General features: G+C 40.3%; 1 protein-coding gene across 4 annotated transcripts in view; it reads right to left on the minus strand.

The window, feature by feature from the left end:
- SMCO4 (single-pass membrane protein with coiled-coil domains 4) overlaps positions 1-15,917 on the minus strand; it is a 29,289-nt gene that overhangs the window by 11,152 nt on the left and 2,220 nt on the right. Inside the window, exon 1 of one of the 4 annotated variants that reach the window (XM_019286459.2) lies at positions 6,898-6,999. The exons of the other annotated variants lie outside the window; for them this stretch is intronic. The gene's annotated coding sequence lies outside the window, so the exon portion shown is untranslated. Of the gene's footprint in view, positions 1-6,897; positions 7,000-15,917 lie in introns of those variants that run through there. 4 annotated transcript variants of the gene reach the window in all.

Genomic DNA, 15,917 nt, shown 5'->3' on the forward strand with positions numbered 1-15,917 from the left:
CAGGGGTCAGCTTGCAGGCAGGGGTCAGCTGCAGCCTGCAGGAAAAGCTGGCTCCTTCACAAGGAGCGAGCCCCAAACAAAGGTGGTGTAAAAGCGTCCGCAGTGGCAAAGGATGAGAGAGGGGTCTTTCCTATGAGTTCCAGCCGGTCTATTGCCAGTGGAGGATCCAGGGTCAAAGGCAAGGGAGTGAGAGAGAACAGAACATATTATATGGGGGTGGAACAAAGGGAAAGAACCAATGGGGATTGACTGAGGAGGAGGAGATAACAGGGGGAATATCCAATAGGGACGACTTAAGGGAGGGAATTATATGAGTAGGCCAATGGGACGTCAAAGAAGGGAGAACTTTCCAGAACTAATATGTAAGCAACTAGGGGAAATACATAAACGTGAACTTATACATAAAACTGGGTGGAGAAGTCCTGAACCAATAAACTTAAACAGGTAAACTAAGAACCACTAGGGACGTGGGAACTCGCCGTAACCGCGGGGTGAGACTCAGACCTCTGTGTTCTGGAGGCCTGTTCACCAGTCCTCTGAATGCTCTGCTGCAGTGGCCGCTGCCACACGCACTGCAACATCTCCCAAATTCTTTCAGTTACACAAACGTTCTCAACATCAGTGTGAAAACAATGCAATCAAGACACCTTTTTTTTTGAGGGGGGTGGGGGGAAGGAAGATAAGAACTGAGACTCACAACACAGGATGGGTGGGGATTTTTTTCTTCCTACTACTGGTCTTGGTAAAATCTCATTCTGTTTACTCCCCAGCTTAAACCTGAAGTCTTACTACATTTCACTAAACAATCCCACATTATAATAAAGCAAGTCGGCTTTCCTGCCATGATTGACAGACTCTTTATAATTATTTAAGGGGGAGGCACATAATTACATACAGCTGGATTAGGCTGATCAAATCCCTGTTAGTGTCTGTCAATATACACATACTAAGACATTAATGTAAACTAATTTAAATGCAGAAAATTTAATTAAGACTTAATAAAATTACAAACAGAAGAAGGTTTTGCACAGTTTAACCAAAGGAAGTTTCTCAGCAAAGCCACCCTATAAACACAAACCTGTTTTGCCTCATCAGCTCTGCAACACTGGTTCTTGCACCACATATTTATGTATTCTTATTTACAGTTCTACTGCCAAGACTTTCCCCCAGCTCAAAAACTTAGAGGCAAAAGCAAATGCTGTGAAGCCACGTGTGTAACAGAGTCCATTATGAGCAAGCCCAGGTAGTCTGAGGAAGATGTCTCAGAAGTTCCTCTACAACACTCTGTGAACAGCTATTGATCAGTACCACGGTTCAACACAGTACAGTACAAGTGACCTCCTTTTAAAGCACTTACCAAGACCAAAACATCACCTCCCCCTATGCAACACTATTCACATTCACCCCTCTCCTTTGGTCCTGTACAGCCTCCTTTTCCACTCGGGTTGTTTTTAAAGCCATCTGCTACAGTCACAGTGCTCTCAGAGTCACCAGTGATACACAATACTGCATTAACCCCAGTAAGTTTAGTGCAAGACATCAGCCTCACTCTCTGCTGCATTTTTCCAAGGGTAGTCACACTTGTGCCCTGCCTTAGCTGTCTTTTTCCTGCAACTCGTAAGGACACAGTTGCAACTGGTTTCCTAATGATAGGTGAAATATACTGGCAATGGCATACCAGCCCCTTCAGCTCGTGTAAGCCCCTGTGTGCAGTGCCAGCCAGGAGTCCAGCTGTCTGCACGCATTCCCTTTCCCCCTTCACTCCATGATAAGGACTTGTCTTATTCTGTATCTGCGCATGTTATCACCATTTCCAGCATAGATGCCCTTGCTGTTTCTGTGCCAGCATTTTCCAAGACAGTGACCCAACCAGAAGGGTGCAGAAGCCACACTGTGCCACTGTAGACCTCCTCTCCACCATCAAGGATGCCTGTGCTTTGTTACTAAAAAGTAGCATAGCAGATCTTACAAAGGGAAACTTGCTGATCCCAAACATACTTGTTTTCCCATGCTAAGATTTCCTGATATGCTCCCCGCCAAATTAAGTCAATTTGAGTATCTCATTAAAGAAAAAGACATTGCAGATTTTGTTCTATTTTTATTAGTCTGCCAGTTCAGCCTGTTGCTCTGATCTGGTTTACTTGACGATTCCTTAGCTTCTACGCTCAGCCACTTTTCTGTGAAGGCCCTACAGTGTTTCAGGAATATTAGAAAATGCTGAATAAGATACAGGACCCTCACCGTGGCCTTACCCAAAAAGGCAGCAAAAATTCTGAACAAGTCCATTTCACAAACATGAACATTTCCTGCAGAATTAGGCCTTGTCAGCTCAGGGAAGAAGAAGACGGAAACAAGGAAAAACTTGAGAAATATAAGTGCTAGAAAGGATTACAGTGCAATCTTCTGGAAAATATATTAAAACTCAATACCATATTAAAACTGATTAAAAACATTAAGCCCTCCTGTGTTCAATCACATCCCTCCAAAGCTCTTGGCCAACCTCTCCATGCTAGAGACAAATCACTGTTAGACAACCTTTTCTGAACAAGTCTATCACTTATTCTAGTTTATGTTCTGTTTCCTTTGGCAGCAGAGCTATTTAAGTCATCCTTCTAATCCAGAGCCTCTGGTAATTTTTCTTTTCTGTTCTAGGGCAATTCTTCAAAGCATCATAAAGGCAAATTTAATAAGCACCTCAATTTGTATTGCTTTCTATTTATAATACTGCAAGCACCTGCTGCTGCTGAGATCTAAGCACATATCTATCTATCTTACTCTGTATAGACTGATTTGGATTAATCTTAATACTTTCATATTTTAAAGCAATTTCAAGAAACATTGCTTCAAGCTGCTGGATGGATTGGTTATGGGTTTTCTTCTCTTTGGGGTGTTGCTTTTTTGTTAGGTTTGGGGTTTTTTTTTTTTCCTTTAGTGTTTTGTTGGGGGTTTTTTTGTTCATATCGTGGTACAGTTAGTTCTCCCTTACCCCCTATTTTTATTAAGATACTGCTGACCAGCTCTTAAAAATACAACTCATTTTGCTCCCTTGTTTAAACCATCCACATTTGATATGTGTATTATTATTATATATTTTATATATATATAATTTTACTAGAGTATGCAGTAGATCCCTCTTGTCACTTCAACAGCAGCACTCAACAATCAAACCAAGCTGCTCCTGGAACCCCAACAGCGGAAGTCAAGTCAGCACAGGGGCTCATGGATGGCTTTGGGAGCTGTGCATGTGCAGGGAATGGGTGCTTAAAGGTTCCTGCCATGATCCAGTACACGTAGGGTTTGAATCACGTATTATTTGACCTTCTCTCAAAAGAGGGATATATTTGTTTTTAATCTTATCCAAGTGCTTGCAAACACCAAGTGACAGCTAAGGCTACACAGTACAGAAGTTAAGTCCTACATCTGACCTTTCAGAAGGGCTGAGGAATCATGTCCTTAGGCATCTCTTCAGAGACTGTCTTCCACAGCTTACAGACAGAATATTAATGGCTGCACCCTGGGCTGGGGACATCCTGGTATCCACAACATCAACACTGACCACTCTTGCTGTTATTTCATTTGACAAGATGACAGATAGGAAGTTTAATGCAGTGGGGGGAAAGGAAGAAAAATGTTATGATGCAGTGCAAGTAGGTGAGCAAGATAATGAAGCCCAGACAGAAAGTGCAGGAGAGCCCCCTTAGTGCACAAGAAAAGAAACAAAATGAAAAGAAAGACAAACCAGCACACAGAAGAAAAGCTGCATGGAAGTAAAATAAAGACTGAAAGAAGTGAATGGAAGAGTCCATCCATCACAGAAGACAGACATCAGTGATGGGTCTCACCTCTGCACTGTGTGTCTTTGCTTTTAGTGGCTGACAGCTGAGGTTTGTATTTCTCATCCATCTCCTGCCTATGTATTAAGGTGTGATGGAGCAGCCTCCTCCACAACCGGTCAGGAGACCTCATGGAAGACTTCACAGGACACTCTGTGGACAATTTAATCTCAAGAGTGACTCTCATTCCCATAAACTCCTACTCCAGAGGGGCTGTGCTATTTGCCTCCCTGCACTATTTAATACAGGCTTTATAAGGTAGGATTTTAAGTATTCCCATTAAAAACATGCCTCTTTCTCAACAAAAGAGTCTCTGGTTGCTGTTTTTATTCACCCCAATCATGGCAAGATTGCTGTTAACTTCATGACAAAAGCATGCTCATGAATGTGTAAAACAAAGTTTTCAAAACTGTTTTTAACTGCATTTGTTGGAAAATTAAGCAAATGGAAAGGCTCAGAGAGAGGAAAACATCATTGTAAGATAATCAGTAGTATGCCCTCCTTTTACTTATCAACAACAAAAGCCAATGCAGACATTATCTTGGGAATCCATGGATTTTTAAATTTTCTATTAACATGAGAAGATACAGATTTCCTCAGAATATAAATGAGGCACAGGGAGACCGTGGATGTCATTTATAAAGAGGAGATGCCATGTATCCTTCAGCCTCTGGCTGTGGCTTCCAAATTAGTGTCCCAAAACATCTGTAACCTTCATGTGTTCTCATCTTCTTCCACAATTACTTCTTATCATGTGGGGAGGTCTTGAACTTTTGCAACAGCTATACTGAGTAATCAGCTATAAACAGACATGCTATTGATACTCCAAGCCAACAGCTAATCATGATTTCTAGTCTTTCAAGTGAATAGGACAACTTAAAATGGCAAATATTGCTCTATCTACTCATCCATAAATTAGGAGTGACAATAGCAGATTATTACTCATTCACTCAGAGCATTTGTTTGGCCCTGAGAGAACTGGCTTTATTCCAAGAGCTGGCAAACATTGGTTAATATACATGTAAATGTTTTATTTCTCTTGGAGTAGGCAATTTCACAAAATGAAATACCAAATTAAAGATGACCTCAGTTCTTCTGCTGATGTCTGTCTTGGATGCAGTGCTGCTGGAAGCCTTTGCAAGCTTTTTCACACCAAGTCAACAGGGAAAAAGACACCTTTTCTTTTCAAAGTGAGACAATTTCACTGTGGAAACATGAAAGCTTTTATATAAATATTAATCACCATATTTGTCCTGAAGTTAAGTGGATGGAGACTGGCTTACATAAGGTTGCAGTACTGACTTGAAAATAGTGAGTGAGATGTACTGAAATGGTTCTGCAAATACTGCTCCAAACAAGAACTGTGGTGCAAGAAGTAGATTAGCAACCCCAATATTTAATCTGAGAGTACTATAAAATAGCACTTCACTCCTGAGAGTGAAGAAGGGGAATTTTGTCCTTTGAATTTCTGGTTTAAGTGTAAAGAAAAGGAAAATGCTTATTTCCTTCAAAACTGCAACTAATTTGAACTGGGAAGAAAAGAGGAGACTAAGAAAAGGAATGGAGGTTCAACACAGAGGGGGAAATAAACTAAATATCTGAGCAGAAAACCAGGCAGTGGTTTAACAGAGCCTCTTACTAACCTGTCCAAAACCTAAATATTCTAAATAACACCAAGCGTACTGTACCCATACTCCTGAGCATGGGTCTCCAAGACCCAAGAGAATCAACAAGCACATTCTGTGCACTTTGAGGTGAAGACAATATACACCACCTCCAGCAGGACTCCGAGAACCATCTTTTTCCTAAAAGGCCTGGAGGTATTAGATCTGCTTACTCCTCCTATGATACAGGCCATCAGCCATTGCTTACCCCTCTTTCCCACAGAGAAGTGAGATTTCTTTTCACAAATTAACCAAGACTTGAAACTAGAACTACAAACACAAAGCAGATTTGTGAGAAGGGGAAGAGAGAAGCATCCTCTTATCTACTGTGCTGTACCATATGTATCACCTCACTTTCCTTGAGGGCACACTGAAGTTTCAACCAGCTGGGGACGCTAAAAACAGTTCAAGATTGTTCATAAACCTAAACAGAAATTACCGAATATTAATATATTTCACAACAGCAAGTTTAGAATGAAATACAAAATAAGGTACAAAGCTGAGATCACAGTAACTTGATGGAACCCACTTGATGGAAGCAAAGAGCATACAACAATTAAGAAACTCCCAACCATCAAGACAGCTGCAGTCTAAATTCACCTCCTTCGAGTGAAAGGAAAAGATAGAAGATGAACAAACACTGATGGGGAGCAACTACCAACAGATAACACTTTCAAAAGATTCAGGACTATACTTATGTGGCAAGAGCTGATGGAAAGTGGTTTGGCAGCTCATCTCGATTGCTACTGCGGTGCTCCACAGGTTTCAGCCAGGTCTCTCCATGGACATGATAGGGATAGGGAAGGGACATCAGATCTGTATTTTATGGAGATAAATACATTAAAAACTGCTGACATTAGAATTGCACTTCCTCACACTCTGCTTTTTAACAGGAAAACAATTAAGATTTTACAGGCTATTACATTAACTACAGCTACTTTTGAAATATTTTTCATTATTTCTTCCCAAAATGATATTTCTTTTTCTTTTCACCTATAGAAAACTACTGCTGGAGCAAGCACACTAACTAGTACTTGACATTACTTTGCTTTGAAACTTGAACCTAATGCTGCACTTTTCCATGCTGCTTTCACACAAAGCACTCTCCCCCCTCTTGTTTGCTACCGCTTACATGACACCTGCAGATCTCACAGGGAAACCTGCTGGAACAAAGGGCAACACAACAGAACGCAACAGTGCCAGCTTCAGCTCTGAAAAGGATTTTAAAATTTATTACAGGGTCTCACTTGGCCAGTCGGTGTTCTACGTGGCTGAAATGAATACACAAGTCAGGTGGAACTGCAAGAAAGGCGCCTCTATAAAAGGCGACAGCACTATTACCAGATAAGCCACCAGTTAGACATCACTGATTACCACACTGGACAGAGATTTTAACTCACCTAGAGAGCAGACAGCTAATCGGATTTCTTAATGGGCTTCACTCAGTTTCACTGGGGCTGATGCATGCTGCATACAGGATTTGGAATGAGATTTTCCCTGAATAGCACATAACTGCTCTGCTACAGCATTCTGTTATCATCTTGGCTTATGCTTATATAAAATACCAGATGGAAGTTACATGAACAGTCATTAAGAGGTTAATCATTAAATTCAAGCTATGCCTGGGCAGCAACAAAGCTGACCTCTTGAATAAATTGAGCTTGGATAAAGGTTACATTGATTTTCCTAAAGAGGTTTCATTACTTAACTCTAGATTTGTGATTTCTTTTGAGAGTAGGAAGTTAAGAGCTAATCCAAATTTACTATTTATTTTCTACCAAAGAGAAACCAGCCCATTTAAAATGCAGACAATATGATAGATCTCCCTCCTTTTCATTGTTCTCTCTGAGAGAAACTCAACTTCATACGACTTCAAACCTCAGGGAAGAGGGGAGGAACCCACAAAAAAAAAACCCCAAACCCTAAAAACCTTTAAAAAAACCCCATTTCATCTTTATTTTACAAGCTTTTCCTCCAGCACTGAAAATCCAATGTGTATTTTCTCCCAACTACTTTTACCCCTGTATTGTTCTTAACACTTTCCTAGAAAGGATGGATTTTTAGCACCCAAGAGAAAAGCTTTAATTTGATGAAAGGATGGGGGACTGTTTGGAGCCCAGAGTCAGTAAAAAAGGCATGAAGTAAACATTTGGATATGCTACAGGATCCTGAGTCTTTCTGCTATATTTTCTCCTTTCCAACTCTGATCTTCCTGTTTTTGTTTTTAAACAGGTATCAGAATCAACCAGGTGACAAGCTATACCATTAAATTGAAGAGTTTCCTCTTCACCTCCTTGAAGTATGATAAAGATCATCCATAAAAAAAGTGATCTGAGTTCCCCATTTCCCACAGGTATGCTAAAATACGTACTCAACCATGGCAGTTATGTCCATGGCAAATGGAGCGTGTTATGGACTTGAGGTTTCCTAACTTTCTGAAATCACTGTTTTGACATACATCTTTGGGAATGAGAAACTTACTTAAATCTAAGAAAAATATCTAGGAAAAAGCAAGGAAGAGACAAAATTATTCAGAAAATAAAAAATACGCAACCCCCCCAAATACACATCTTTTACAAGGGGCAATTTCTTACTCTCCAGTTTTGAGAGCTCTGCCTCTTTCATACTTAGCAAAGGCTTCCCAAAGCAGGCATCACTGATTGCATTCCTTTGGAACTTACGTAAATGACGTTGAAATAAGAAGTGGAAAGCCAAAAAAGGATATTAAATCATGGGATATATACATCCCAGACCCTTGTATGTATCTCTTCCAAGAGAGGAATAACAAGAAAAAAAGGACATGAAAAAGAAATAACAGTAGACAAGAATGGGGAACATGAAAGGCTTTTTGCTTTAGGTCCCTCATGTCTTAAGAATTTATTAAAAGATGATGTTAGAGCACCTGAATTTCAGCGAATTGCTTCTGAGATGGCTCCTGTTGCCACAGCTTTTGCTGGAATATTTCACTCTGGCTGTCAGCCAAATCTTTGCTATGCTGATGCCAAATAAACGATACCAATTTCAACGACAGATGCTGTTGTGTTGACACATAATTGATACGTTTATATTCAGGGCTCCCTGGAATTCTGAAACACTTTATTCACAAGAAATACAACTGACAGCAGAATTCAAAGGGACTTGCACATAGCTGGTGCCACTACACTGCCGGTATTGTGAGACTGGACGAAGAGATTGCCAACTGTCTGGGGTGATCAGGAACAGTGAAGACCAAAAATTTTCCAGGGCAAAGGAAAATATGGAGAGATACAGCCCAGCAGTAAAAGTTAATTTGCTCAGCCAGAAACCTACATGCCCAGAGAAACAGGAAACCTGTAAGTTTTCAACACAAGTCACATATCCCTTTCCTGCAGAGCTTCTAACTGCATAGGAGATGGAAGTCAGAGAAACAACACAGCATTGAATAACAAATATGTCCATAATCTCCTTTTCTCTTTGACTTCCTTGGTTTCCTAGGCAGGAAACAGATTAGCAACTGTTAAAAATATATTTACCAAAGGTATGTTCCAAAGAAAACTGATCCTTGCACGTTGTCTGCACTTTCCTGCAGACAACTTGAAATAAACTTTCATAAATAGCATTTTTTTTGGAAGCCACTACATCCCTCCTCAAGCTAAACACACCTTTGCATCCATTTTAAAGGATTAAATGCTGACAGGAAAAAAATGCTGATGACATTACAATACATGCCTACAACCTGATTTTATTTGGTTTTGGTAACGGAGCATTGTATTATTTTCACACAATGAATAAAAACATGGATGGAAATATTCAGCAAAAGGTTTGTACCCACTCATTTCACAAGGAAAAAAAAAAACAACCCAGCAACAAATAAAATTTGGCATAAAGTACAAGAGCAAATAAATGCCATGTGGCAAAGTTTGCAGTCATTTATCCAGATGGTATGCTGTTCAGCAAAAATGCAATGTGGTATATTCTGCCATGATGCTTCTTTTTAATTAAAATAAGGTTAAGCTTAAGAATACTTTTGAATTGCATTATATGGGGATTATCAAATACATTTGAAGTTTGCATATGAACGGGTTTCACTAACTGGAAACCCCTAGAAAATGTGTTTTGTTGACTGTTTCGTAAATTGTATTTTAGAACACTGATCACAGCCCAGAAAGCTTCTGCAGTGTGAGTTCTGCTGCTTGTGAGGCCTTATCTAGGTCTCAAATATTGTCTGTACTTCTCTACCAGTACCACAGGAAAGACTTTTTCCTCCAGTCAACTCTTTTCTTTCCACTGCATGAAAAAGGGACTGATGTTAATTCTTCAGACTTTGCACACTGCAGCTCTTTCCTTTAATTCTTCCTCTCCTGTGCTTCTAAGGGTTGCTAAGGGCAAAACTGTCACAAGACCTCTCTTCACACTGAATTTCTCCTTCAGGAGTGCCCAGCACAGAGAATACAGATAAAGTTATAGAAGGGAAAAATGCATTTATCATCAAAGCTCCTATCTCTCAACCCCCCAAATTTTCCAGTTAGTTCAGCAACACAGAATATATAAAATATCCAGGTTTATATCCTTGCAAAAGCACAAAGTGCTTGAAAAGTTCAAGGAAGTGCATCAAGTAGAAAAGCATTTTGGGGCCAGGGTTTTGGGTTTTTTTAAACTGTTCCGCAAGGCATTGGAAAAAAAAAAAAACAACCAAGAACAATTTTTGCCAAAACACATCCAGAAGTAAAAAGCTTAGCAGCGACTGCACAGGTACCTTCTTCCAAAAACTCCCAAAACACCTCAAAACAACCAACTAAAAAAAAAATTAAACAAAACAAAAACAAAACAAAAAAACCACCACAGAACAAAAAGTTTTAAAAGCCCACCCCAAAGAAATCACATCCCTCCCCAAACCACACAGAAATTTTTGTCAGTCACAAAGGACAGCTGGGACTAACCACCCACTGGCATTTGGGCATTTCAGGAACATATAGAAAGAATCATAAAATGGTTTGGGTTGGAAGGGACCTTAAAGATCATCTTTTTCCAAAGAGAACATGAAAAAAACAGCTAAGCCAGTTGTCAGCAGCTTTGATTTACCAGAACCAGGCATGGGGTATGACAGGGTGCTACACCACAAGCAGACCCAATTCTCCTCACTCCTGTTCAGAGGGGATCAGATGCAAAGCAGCTCCAGATGCTGTGCCTAAGCTAAAGAAGGCCAGTCTCTCAGCCCTGCATTTTACACTGAGCACAGCACGGAAATAACAAAGCTCAAAGGCTTACACAGAAGATCCTGCTCCTGTCTTATTACTTGGAAGGGTGTGCAGAGAAGTGTAGGTCAGTCTGCAAGGCATTGTGCAGCTACACCCTCTGTGTGTTAGGAGGGGTGTAATCAGTTCAGGAGGAGATCAATGCTAAGATGCACAGACCAAGTCGAATATTTCTACTTGTTACTGCATATGCTCCAAAATTTATTCCTACAGCTCTTTTGGGGTGTTTGAAAACTCATACTAAAGTCTTAAAAAAAACCCAAACCATCATATTCAATAGTAATAACCCATCCTGTAATTAACAAAGGCAAGAGTTTTAAAAGTCAAATGGATTCTCACTCCTACTATTGGCTTCTGCATTTTGTTCTGTTTGGACACAGAACATAAAGGTTTCACTGTCTCCCAACTCAGGAAGGCAGTGCTATAGCTGGAAGACATGGGAAAAAAACAATAAAATGATTGTATACAAATATTTCTGTTTCTCTTCCTCAATTTATAATGCGATTTAAAAGAAAAGCAAAAGTGTTTCTGGTGGAGATTAGTGTACAATGAGTTTAACATGCTAAATAAATTATCAGCAGAAAAAACTAAGTCATCCTCAACTTTTAGAAGTGTAAAAGACTTCGCAATAGTTCAGGCAATCAGATTTCAGATCAAATCTTAACTTTTACAGACACCATTTCCTGTACTCTGAAGTATTTACCTTACCACTGTGGGAAAGACTTAAACAATTGAGGGAAACTGTTTGCTCTGCAGACTGAAATAATAATTCAGCAGCAAGAACCAACATCAAGACTTTTGAGTAACAGTATCAAACCCTAACATTAAGGCAAAAAAGTTGACATGCAGCCCTTTCCTCTATGCTAAAGTACTTCATCACAAGCAACTCTAAGACTCCAAGCCTTCAAACATACTTCTCAAGTTATAACAGTATAAATACAAGCCTCTCCTGTAACAATTATGAATTCAGAAAACTTGAGTTTTTCTGATGCTATGCAGCACTAACACCTAAACCTCACAAGCCACTTCAGACACATTTATCCTGCAGTTTTTGTGCTAAACCATGCTAGAGTTTAACTGCGTGTTTTTCCATTCAAAGTAGGCTGTGAAGGTTGAGTTGATGGCAAGACCCAGCACAGTAAATGAATAGGTCTTTAAGCAGACTTAAATTTGCAAAAACAACCAACCACAGGTGAATTTCCTGAGCCTTTTTGTGGCATGACTGCAGGCTCAGAGTCGTATTTTATACTGGCACCAGTAAGTCTAATAAAAGACTCTGGGATCTTGTATCTTCTTTGTATCATGACAGCCATGTATCTGATCTGTGTTTGAGGGTGCACTTTTATAACTAAAAACTCCGACCTGCAGCTTCCTTCTTTTTGTTACTTTTCTAGCTGGGTGTCAAAGTCAAGTAAAAGATCTATCCTGAGGCAATGATGCTTCTGGCACCTAATTACCAGTAAAGAGCCATGCTAAGAACAAACATTTGAGAGGCAAAGCACTACAGAGAGTTTTAATAACAAATTTATATAACACACCTCCCCTCCAGACCTGACAAGAAGCACTGTACCATGGTCAGAGAACTCCTTTCCAAATATACAAGCAAAGCCAAGGTGCCAAACCAAAGTGACATTGGGTGAAAAAGCAGCAAGACGAATTTATAAACCAAAAGCAGTCTAAGAAGGAGATGGGAGAAGATACCCTGAGGTCTGGTACATCCAAACCATGATTATCCTCTAGCATGATACAAAGCCCAAAATCAACATGACCTGAACACAAAGGTTTTATTCTTAGCAACTAGTAAGGCTTGAGGAGCCTTATTAGAGACCCTTCTCAAAAGAGCCTATCTGAGGGCAGATGGTACTTTGAGTGTTAAAGCCTACCCAGCCACCTCCTCTCATTTAAGTTTTTTTCCCCAAGTTTACCATCATGCAACCACAGCTCTTCAGCTCTTTAACTGTAGTATGTCTTTATTCTTCATAAACTTTTTTAGACTAGTCTATGGAAAAAAAAAATCAAAAATCACAGCAGTACCAAGGCAGAACAGTCACAATCAAACTGGACTGGGTTTGTTACTGCCAGAGTCTAAGGGGCACCCACCTAAGTAAACATAAGGCCACATCATTCTGCACTCCCCCTCACCACACCAGCTCATTTCAGCCTGAAAAAGTCATTTGTGCCTGCAGCAGGGCAGGCCACATTTCTACTCTTCATGTGACAAAGACACAAAACAGTGGTTTAGGCAGAAGCAGCTTTTGCACTGATGCTGCTCTTTATTTTCCACTCTTTTTCTGAAATACAGAGACAATTTCTGAGCAAAGCCTTTCGGGAAAGAGCTTTACTCAAAATCACTAGTCCTCTGTCTAGCACAATAAGAGCAGAGAATGCAAATTAGTTTTAATAAAAGCAGCTGGCAATCAATAAGAAAGAGCTGGTCTCTAAGAGTGAAACTGATTCCTCTAAGGATAAGAGTTAAAAGTAGAAAAATGTAAGGAAATGAATAAAGGAAGAATAAATGTAAACAAGGTGGTACACAGGAGAAAAATCTAACAATACAATTAAAAAAAAAAATCAGACAAACTGACAAAGACTAGCTGGGGGTAAACAGGAAAGAAAAATACCAGTGCAAAGAAAAGGATCACGAGAAAAAGTCTAATGGAAAACATGTGCAATCCAAACAAGATAAAATAAAAATCATGAAAGGGATCAGGTAAGAGGTTAGCTGGCACTAAGGCTTAGGGCACCAGTCACGAGTTCACATTCTAGCCGGGTTTGCAGGCTTTGGTAAGTCCAATAATGAGTTCTGCTTCCACTGCTTCCACGCATCTGGCCATTTCACAAAACCTTCTAAACCTGTCTCCTCTGACCTTCTGCCATAATACACGAAGTCAATACCCACCTGAGCAGATCAGAACCCACCCACTCTGCATGCAATCAGACTCCTCTGCTGCGTCCCTTTACCTTCAGGTCCACAAGCACCTGCAGAGGACTGGGAAAAGCCCAGCATTATAGTTACTACCTAATTTAAAAAAAAAAAAAAATTCAAACTCTCAAGATTGACACTTTCACTGAATTTCCATACTATTGTGTCTCGTTTTTATAAGTCAATTAGAGAATGCATTATGGTCACAGAAGCAGCTGTTACGGACAGGGGAACAGGGGAAAACACAAGTGTGGCACTGTTAGCAACCTCCACTCGAGAAACCTAACAATCAAGTTCCTTGCATACTGCAAAAGTCAGTGTCACAAATCACTTACCCTCTATCTTCCACCTACAAATCCAGCTCCAGTTGCTGGTTTTATCAACATCTCCCACCGAACCTTGGCTAACGTGGAAGTAAGGTCCCTATCTTGCACATGCCTCTCATGCAGTGTATGAGTAAACAAGAAAGCACGCAGGTACTTAGCAGCTTTTTATTCCTAAAGAATCTCACCACAAAACTACACAATGTAACTCCTCTGGCCCCAAGAATGCAGCCCCCATCAATGAAGTAGCTACTTAAATAGTACACATGAATTTTAAAAAGTGGCGTTCCCTACACTCACCGGAAACTGCAGTGGCAAGATCACTGCACACGATTTCATTTACATTAAGTTTTGACCAGCATACTGATGGACTAGAAAAATAAGCCCTCTGACAAGTCGCTAATATACTTAACATTATGCTTGTACTTTCAGAACTTTAATGCAGAATAATTTGTTTGGGGCATGCTCTACCTTTTGAGAAATTCTACAAGATTTCTAATGACAATGTGGTCAGGAACTTTTAGGTACATAGAAACCCAAAAGCTCACACTTTTAAGAGAGCAGGAATTAACTAACTTCCTTGCACCTAAAGTGGGTATACAATACAACAAACAAAGAAGGATAAAGAAGACCAAAAAACCCCCCCTGAAACTAAACTAGTGATAGGGCAAAAGACAACAGAGACAATATTACCACACATTCTCATCCCCTCAAGATATACATGTGCTGAAAGGGCTCACAAATATCTCATCTCTGGTTGCTTCCCCCATGCAATATACAAAGCCTGGTTCCTCTATTACCTACAGAAATTATTTTATGCTTTGTCTTAACAAGTAAAAATATCTCTCAAAAAACCCAAACAAACAACCAGAAAAAAAAAAAAGGCTGGGGGAGGAGGTCTGCACTGTTGCAGGATTTTACATCTACAACTACATGGCCTGTAGCTACTGCTAAGACACTTACAGCATTTTAACAGCACATTTCCCTAAGGTAGGTGGCGAGCAGTTAAGACCTTTACATACTGAAAGAGATGCCTTTCCATACTAGCATGGCCTATCAGCCACAAACAGGATTAAGAGCTCAGCAAATCCTCTCACAGGCCACATCTGCAAACATAACTCTTTCCCATAATGAGCAGAAAGGAAGGTAAGTTCTCAGGTTTATGCAACATTTACAGGGAAGCTGTTACTGCTACAATTAAAAAATGAAAAAAAACCCCAACCAACAAAAACAAACCGAAACAAACCAAAAAAGAAGCAACACAAAACAACATCATGAAGACCTCAGGATCTTTCACTTGTAAAAAACAATCTCACGTGGTTACAGAACTTGTGGTCGGTCTTACAGGCCTGCCGTTGCTCTGGTGGCCCTGTACAGCCATCAGCCCTGGGGATCTCCAGAGAAGACAACAGGCAAGATCTCTTTGCAGGACAATTTCTCCAAGCATGACAGCATTTCCATAATGAGTCAAAAACCAGAGAAATCTATATTGACATGCAACACAAATTGCTACTGCATGTCATGGACATCAGTCCACCCAGAGATGCTTCTTGCAGTGCATGATTAGTATGGAGACAGAGATCGTCTTATTCTGAGGCAGCTGGACCTGAATGAGTTGCCAGATCCATTCTCAAAGGGCTCAGATGGCTTTGTGAGCAGCTGGAGCACAGCTGTAGCAGTGAAAGCATAGCCCAGCCCAATTCAGCAGAGAGAATTCATGGTTAGTTCCCTCAAACCCCGATACCACTGCAAAAGATCAATGTATCTCTCTGAGTTCAGTCCCCATGACAGCAGTGAGTGCTGCCTGCTGAATCAGGACCCATCTCCTGTGACTTCATGGAGGAGCTCTTTCACCTTCTTTTCACCACTGCTTCTGAGTGGAACACCACCAGTGGAACAAGCCTTATTGGTCTTCAAACTAACAGGAAAGGGAGAAAGAT

Source organism: Corvus cornix, chromosome 1 (genome assembly GCF_000738735.6).
Source record: "Corvus cornix cornix isolate S_Up_H32 chromosome 1, ASM73873v5, whole genome shotgun sequence".
Classification (NCBI taxonomy): Eukaryota; Metazoa; Chordata; class Aves; order Passeriformes; family Corvidae; genus Corvus; species Corvus cornix.